Consider the following 8179-nt stretch of genomic DNA (forward strand, 5'->3'; position numbering starts at 1 on the left):
CATAAATTAGCATATTTAATGAGTTTCAAAATTCTATGAAGAAGTTTTGAATCCCCTACCTAGCATGCCTAGTGCTATCATATAAAGCAAACAGAATTGATTCCGGACTAGAAATGGCGAAGAAGAAGCATTTTGAAATAGTGGACGGACGCCACGCCACGGCATAAGCTCATCTAGCCCTTCGGGCCGGATGAGTTAAAAATCATAGATCCCAATAATTTTATCAAAATGTCAGCAAAATACAAAAAAATGTTAAAATTATACTACTAAAAATAAGGATGTTTCTAATACATTTTAAAATATTTCTGGAAATTATATTTCAAAAATGTTTTGTTGAACGGTTGATGTTATATATTCTTACAACATTTTTAAAATGTTTATTTTACATCAAATGTATAACCTTACAAAAATGTTAGTAGTATTATCAAGTTTCTGAAAAAATTATATTCATATCATCATAAAACATTGAAAAACATGTTAATGATACATTTAATTAACGCTTTTGAAAAATATTAGGAATTTTTTTTTTTCAAGAACGTTAAGTCAAAATGATACATAAACATATAGTTTCATAACATTTATTATCACATCCAATGTACGTACATGTATATAACATTATAAAATTGTATATCTGTTTTGTTTCTCAACAATTTATGTTAAAATTATCAGGATGTTTCTAATATATTTTTTAAAGTTAACATTTTGGAAAACACTTGAAAACATTCAAGAATGCTTTGTTGAGATGTTGTAAACCCATATTTCATATCGATCATTTCATTTCAAGTATTCTAACAACATTTTCAAAATGCTATTTCATTTACATCCAATTCATGTACATGTAGATGTCAATAAAATGTTATTGTGTTCCTATCAAAATATTAATTCAATATGCAAAAACGGCAAAATTATCATGTATCTACTATATTTAAGAAAATCCTAACATTATCAAAAATGTTTTGTCGAAATATTTTGAAAACAAACATTCATGACTTTTTTTATCATCATCATAGTCATAACATCGAACGTTTGAAAAAAAAATATTCACATTAATTATGTAACATTATAAAAACGTTAGAAAAATATAATTTGTGTCTTAAGAATGTTTTTTTTCATCAACTATGGGTAAAGATCTATGTAACATTTAGGAAAATATATCTGCTTGGCATCATAATATTAACGTTTATTTCATGTTTAACATCAGGGGAATATTGTTTCATTAATGTTATACAAATGTTCTTAAAAATTTCTTTTGAAAGCATTTCTAGGATCTTTCATGAATGTTATTCCTTGTTATTATAGTTAGCTGGGTATGGACATGGATGTCCATAGTATGGACATGAATGTCCACAGTATGGACTACACTGCAAACACATGCATATCAAACCATGTCCAAACCATGGAGCTATATATAGCTCCATATCATACAAAAACCACTGACTGCCCCTTATCATGGAGGTCAGGAGGTCATTTCATGGAAGCAACAGGGTCCTGGTTTTCGTAGTCTAGTCTTATAAACTGTAATACTTATTCCACGGATGAAATCATTGGGTAAGAGAAAAAACATTTCAATAGAACAAAATGTGAATATCAAATTATCATGGTGGAATATGTCTATTCTGTAGAACATCGGTCACATCTGTGTATTTTCATCGTCCTTGGGGGTAAACTTATATTTGAGTGGAGGCAAAAGTTTGGTACAAGAGACTAGTCGTACCTGTAGGCCACTGGTCTGGTTTCCCCTGACCCTCCACTGCCCATTGACCACGATGGGGGTGGGGGCCAGGATCTGTTGATGCTGCCTGAGCCAGAGATGTTTACCAGCTGTTGCCTCCTTGTGACTGGTGTAGTCTACTTATTCAAACTTTGATACTTGGTTCATGGGTGGAATCATTTGGCGAGAGAGGAAGGCGCTGAATAGATATTTTTGAAGTGCATGAACACGGAGCCTTATGTTTACAGTGTAAAAAAAACAACACAACTTTGCATTTTTCACCCTGTTAGAGGTGAAGTTGTTTTGGGTAAAATTGTGTCTTGTTTGGTGTGTGAGACTAGGGCACCTGACCCCCTACCGTGTAACTTGTTTGATTGATGCCTAGCTTTTCCGGTACAGCAAAGTTTTGTACTGGACCTTGTTGGGGAGGGAAGATGAGTGGATTGGCGCTGATTAGAGATTGGGAGACATGTGCCCTCTATGTTAGCTTTGGGAAAAAGCACTTCCAAACAACAAGGTCCAATCTGGACTACATCGCACCTTGCAGTGGCACGGCAGGTTCGGCCAAATCATGCCTGACTTCTTCCGACTGTGATCATATCTTTTTAGGGAGATGAAGTCTTACGGGTGATGCATCGTTGCGAAGATTCCAAGTGACGAGCAGGCTATAATCATTTTTAGCCCATTGGTTTCAGAAAACATTGACGTCATCAATCCATGATCACGTTGAGTGACGGGTATAGTCGGAATAGAGAAAACACAGAAAATGCAATTGCGGTGGATTGTAGAACGGCAAATAAACTTACACTCTTAGTTTTTATTGGCAATATTATTCATCCACTGTTTTCAACACCAAGGCCCAATTTCGGGGAAAAATACAAGTGTATTATTATTTCATTATTATTCGTTTCAATAATGACATAACGATCACCACTTTGTTTTCTGTTTTGATTTTTGTTTGAATACTACTCTTCTCCTCCATTTTTTTTTTACTTATCCCTTTACCATGTCTACTTTTCTCTTTCTCTTCCACAGTCCACACACTCCTTTCTACGATGCCAAGAACACCTTGGTAATTTTTACAGGATTACTGAAAAAAAATGTTGGTAGGGGCGCTAAAACCCCCTCAGCCCTAGCGATTCCTTGGCCCCTGTTAATCTAAATATGTCTTCCTCATTATACTCTGATCTGACCCCCTCTTTCTTTTTCTCACACGCGTGCCTTAGTCGCCCCCCCCCCCCCCCTGTAGCCCTTTCATTTCATTTTTATTGTTAAACCAATTCTTATCATCTTTCTTTTAAATGTTACAGCCATGTAGAGTCGAAGGCATCTGCAAGCAAAAGTTCAAAAAGACATTCCGCTGCAAGTGCAACCAACATACTTACTGCGTCGGACCCGGAAGGAAGTACGAGGCTCGATGCAGATACAGCGCTGTGGGACATGTCTTTTACCAGCCGTAAGATGGCGGTATACAAGAATCGAAGGTTTCGCCACAATGGGAGGAGGTGATTTTTTTTGACAGGATTTAAAAACAACAACAATGAAATAGAAGTTACAATTAGTTATTAAGTAGGCGTAGCCAAATTAGATCGTTCATTTTCTGTTTTCATTCCTTTTTGTCAGCTCTGTTTGTGGTAAGGTTCCTATACGAATTTACAAACGTTTCATTTTATCAGCATTCACTCTTCGAAAACAGTATTGCTTAAAAAAACCTTTTTCCCCCTTATTTGGAATATTTTAAGGTTCTTAAACAGAAGCAGAAAGGAGTTCTATAAACAGTCCTTTAGATCCGTTTTAAAAACCATACCAATTTCAGTAAAGGGTTCCTTGTAAAACAAAAAAAAAACGGATCTGAAGTATTGTTAAGGACCCCTCTCCGCTTGTATGAAGAACCTTAAAACACTCTCCGGGACAAAGATAGGTTTTTAAATTTCCAAGTGTATAACTTCTCTCATTTTCATTATAAATTATTTATGCTTTAAGAAAAAAAAAAGTTTATTTGTAGTTTACAGGGAGCTGTATATTAAAGTTTTAACATGATTTCAATAATTACTCTTTATAGTTATGAAACTTTCCCCTAGCTGAAGTGATCCAAGCTGTCATGAATTGCATTAAATTGATATGAATGAAAATGACCTGAGCTCAACTGATCTGTTATGAATGATTATTTCCATAGTAACGGTCATGAAACGGGTAGGAAATATTATTTTCGATGAATACTTGTTTGTTCTTTTGTTTAATCTTGACTTTATTTTAATATTTGATTACAGATATAAAGCATCATCCAGGGGACTCAAACTCGCAAAGAATAACAAACATAGACAGATTAACAGCAACCCGACCAACGGCGAACCGATTAACATCAAACCAACCGGCAATCCGATACCAACAAACCGACCAACGGCGAACCGATTAACAACAAACCGACCAACGGCAAACCAATCAACAGTAAAGCAACTAACAACAATTAACAAACCGATCGAAAGCAAACAGACAAACCGAAAACCGACCAACAGCAAACCGACCAAAAATAAAACTGGTCAATAGCAAACCGTGAAGAAGAAACAAAAAAATCAACGGGAAGCTGATCCACCTAGATTAGACTAAACTAAAAGCAGAAAGGGAAACAATGCGAAATCGAACTCATTACCACTAACCTTACCTAAAACAATTCATTTTGATTTTCTATATAACACTAATTCTGATCAAGGAAATGATAACTGGTATTTACTGAATATCAAAAAATGTGATTTAAAAGTAGAAAAATATTAGCGTGATGTTATAGATAATAAGAGGCTTACTACTTTAAAGAGAGAAGAGTGTATAAGTTGAAGGGAGAGGCTCTGAGAAATGCCGATCGTTGTTTCACACTAGTTCTTCAAATAAAAAAATGCGTTTTCTTGATTCTAGGATTTTAGTTTGTGTCTTTTTCCAAGACATAGACAAATCGATAACTTAAGTATTTCTTATACTATAATATAGCTGGTTTATCAAACAAAAGCCCTATAGTCTCCAATTCATAAATGTGTGTACATAACTTCCGTATGAAATTGAGAAATTATTAGCTAATGGATCAGAATATTGTGTTTTTCAGTACAGAAAAAGGGGCCTGTTCAAATATCGGGCACTTTATATTAAGATCCTATTGATTACCTTAATATTTCCTGAAGAAATGGCACTGTGCCATTACCATTCTCTTTTTAAATTCAAATAAAAGACTGCCCCAAATTTGTAAGAATTTCATTATAATCATGATCATTCTGCTAATTTATTTTAACACTATCCCTTACTCCTTTTTCTTCACTTTATTTTTTTCTTCGTTATGAATTTCTTTGCTAACTAACTACATGAATATGTCCCTCATTGGCTTTTAATCTTGTTCTAAGCATGTTTGAAAAATAAAACCAACCAAAAAAAAATATCAAAGTTATCAAATTAAACACAAAAAATGGAAGAGGCAATTATAAATCAATGAAAAAGGGAGGCATAATAGCTGTCGGGTAGACATGGTAGAGGTAAGATGAACGGAGCATGCATTTTATACAATGTTAAACCATTCGTTGTAATGACTCTTTTGTAGTTAGTGGGGCAAAACATGTGAGTTTATGTTTTAGAGGCAATGTTTATGTTTTGTGTTAGTGTAAACGTCATTATAACAATGTGTAGAAAATTAGGAATTCGTGCGAAACAATATATCATAGTCTAGAGATAGGTAGTGTAAAAAATAATTTACAAAAACATGTGGTATTGAATATTTAAAATCAACTGAATACCGCGTGTAAAGTACAGTTTAAGTTATATTATCGAATAAACATGATAAAGGTACAATTTGAGATGCTTATCATATCTGCGGCAAATTTTGTTTGCAAGCGCATAGATGTTATTTTTGTACATATTTTATTTTTAGCCGTCCTTATTCATTTTTTGAGCTACAATATTCAATATACATATCATATAATCACTGTGCATGTTCGATATTTTCATTTGTTTTAGAATGATAGGTCTATCGATAGTTTATGTACAAAATGTAAAATGATTGTATCGTCTCATGAGCAAAGTAGTTTATTTAATCACCTATATTGACCTCAGAAACGTATTTTGACTGATGCATATTGATTTGAAGAAGAAAGTATGAAAATGTGTATAGGTCTTAATTGAGTTTGTATTGTGTTTGTAATTAGAACGTTTAAAGTATTGACCGTGAACGCTTGAAGGTTGTATAACTCTGAAACAGATATAACGCGCACACAAACACATCATCAGAACATTTATCATCGATTTTACACAACCATACACTCAGTTTAAGCTGTCTGATTAAAGGGTATTCGTCAAATAAACATTTGTAGTGATATGAGTTGTGTGTGATTACTTGTATGAAAGAAAATAAACCAATGGTAATTAGCTATCCCCTTTAATTTAACGTTAGTAGTATTTACTGTGAGCATGCATACGATTGAGTTTAGAATGTAGTTTCGCTTCAGAGTTAACAAATGCCCGGGGGGGGGGGGTCACTGCCATTGGACAGTGGACATCGTCAGCGAGAAAAAAAACCGCGGAAAGAAGGTGTATCAGCAGAACGCGAATGACGAACAAAAAACGCCAAAAATGAGAAAAAAGGGGCAATAGGTCATGTTAGCCTTACTATAAATGGAGTATTATAATAAGCTAATCTGGGACATATGCACAAAAATCCTTGTTTATAGCGGGCAGTTATCTGGGACACTTGCACGGAATCCGCGTCGTTTAGGATGCTTTTATTCAAGACGATTCTCGCGAATGCTGGTGACTCTTGAATGACAGTGACCCCCCCCCCCCCCCCCCCCTCTCACCGGGAACAAAACAAAAAGCAAACATTCGTTATGAAAAAAAATATTATAAGTTTGAACGGGTGAGTGAGAAGAACAATTTTTGCTACAGCGAAACAATATTGTTCTTGTTTGCAGTGAATAATGAGAGGTCCATGGTACAAGATAACTGTCGATTGCCCTCTATCCCAACAAATTGGGCACAATTTGAAATTATGATATTTAATGAAATTATCATGTAGTAATGATCCAAGGAATTTTACATGACATGAAACACTCGATCAGCTGATTTGAAATTTAATGCTTAAATCATCCTCCTCAAGAAAATATTAGTTGATGTCGGGTAAGACACCACAACGAAAGTGAAGTGGGCAACCAGCTGAGAGCGACCCAGAGGTAGACAAATTGCAGGCCAGGGGTTCCCCGTTACCCGACCACCTTGAAACAGAGCCGCTTGCAGGTACCGCGGGACCACCCCCTCCAAATATAAGTGAGTTTTCGCAATTGCAACGGGGCAGGTTCTACAACATAGGAAATATATTGAAAAACGCCCGTCAAAATGCAATGAACAGATTAGAGTTCGATCATTGTCGAAAACTGGTGAATCTGAACAGCTGACGAAAAATTGCAAATATCATGTCGTTTGTCCACAGTCCTGGGGAGCGTTTTATCAACATTTTTGTCCAAAAAGTTGTAAGATCTGACATCTTTCCTTGATTTTGATTGGTTGAGAGGTACCTTTCCTATGGTAATTGTCGCATAAACCAGGGCTTGTCGGATAAAACGTCCGACAGGTCCTTTGATGAAACGATCCCCAGGACTACAGCGCTGTTTTGATTCACCGATCTTCGACAAAGGCTGCATTGTCATAGAGAGCTCTTGACAATAGATTATCAATGTTCCAGGAAATGTCTACGTAGTGTTGCGAAAGCCCCCTAATAAAGACGTTCATTCGTTCTGTTGCTTTTGTGCGTGTGTAAGGGTGTGAATGAGATGTGTTTGTTTAGTTTAGTTTAGTTTAGTTTACTCCAACGATGTTTTAGGACTAAGCCTGTTCATCGATCAAAGTAGAATGTCTATTGCTGCTCTCCTTCAGACTTTGTGCAAGGGTGCGTGTGTATTTGTTTTATAAACGTTTAATGACAAATGGCGGGGTAATTCTTTTCTTTTTTTCCTTTTTTTCGTTTTCAAAGAGGAAGATGACCCTGACATTTTGATAAAACGAGAAAATGGAGAAAGCATAATGAGATCAGGTTTGACCGAAATCAATCAAAAAGTTTTAATTTTGTGACGTCACATGACTGAGCTACCGTATGTCGTACGGCACATCTTAATGGAGGAAGCGTCACGATAACTTTTGTATTCTTTCTTATTCTTCCTTGGATGTTTGCAAACCTCCATCTTATCGTTCTTATTCTTATACCTTATAAAAACCAATCATGAAGTCATGGTGGACTCCACCTATAATGGTACGATTATATGCATCGATAGATGAGATGATCAGATAGATAAGATAATATGAGTGGCTTTAAGGTGGTAGTAGCAAGAGAGATGGTGGTGATGGAAATGACTTTGTGTGATCTGCAACAAAAAAGCTACAGAAAAAAACCCACATCATTCGAATAAAATGTAAATATTATTATGTCCCATACACCCGCACCTC

General features: G+C 35.5%; 1 long non-coding RNA gene across 1 annotated transcript; it reads left to right on the forward strand.

Moving 5' to 3' along the window:
• The first annotated feature begins 3015 nt into the window (after nt 1-3015).
• On the forward strand, nt 3016-6048 carry LOC129269402 (uncharacterized). Its single transcript, XR_010294894.1, has 2 exons — nt 3016-3216; nt 3982-6048. It is a non-coding gene; the product is annotated as an uncharacterized LOC129269402 (long non-coding RNA).
• Nucleotides 6049-8179: the final 2131 nt, after the last annotated feature.

Source organism: Lytechinus pictus, chromosome 10, assembly GCF_037042905.1.
Source record: "Lytechinus pictus isolate F3 Inbred chromosome 10, Lp3.0, whole genome shotgun sequence".
Taxonomy (NCBI): domain Eukaryota; kingdom Metazoa; phylum Echinodermata; class Echinoidea; order Temnopleuroida; family Toxopneustidae; genus Lytechinus; species Lytechinus pictus.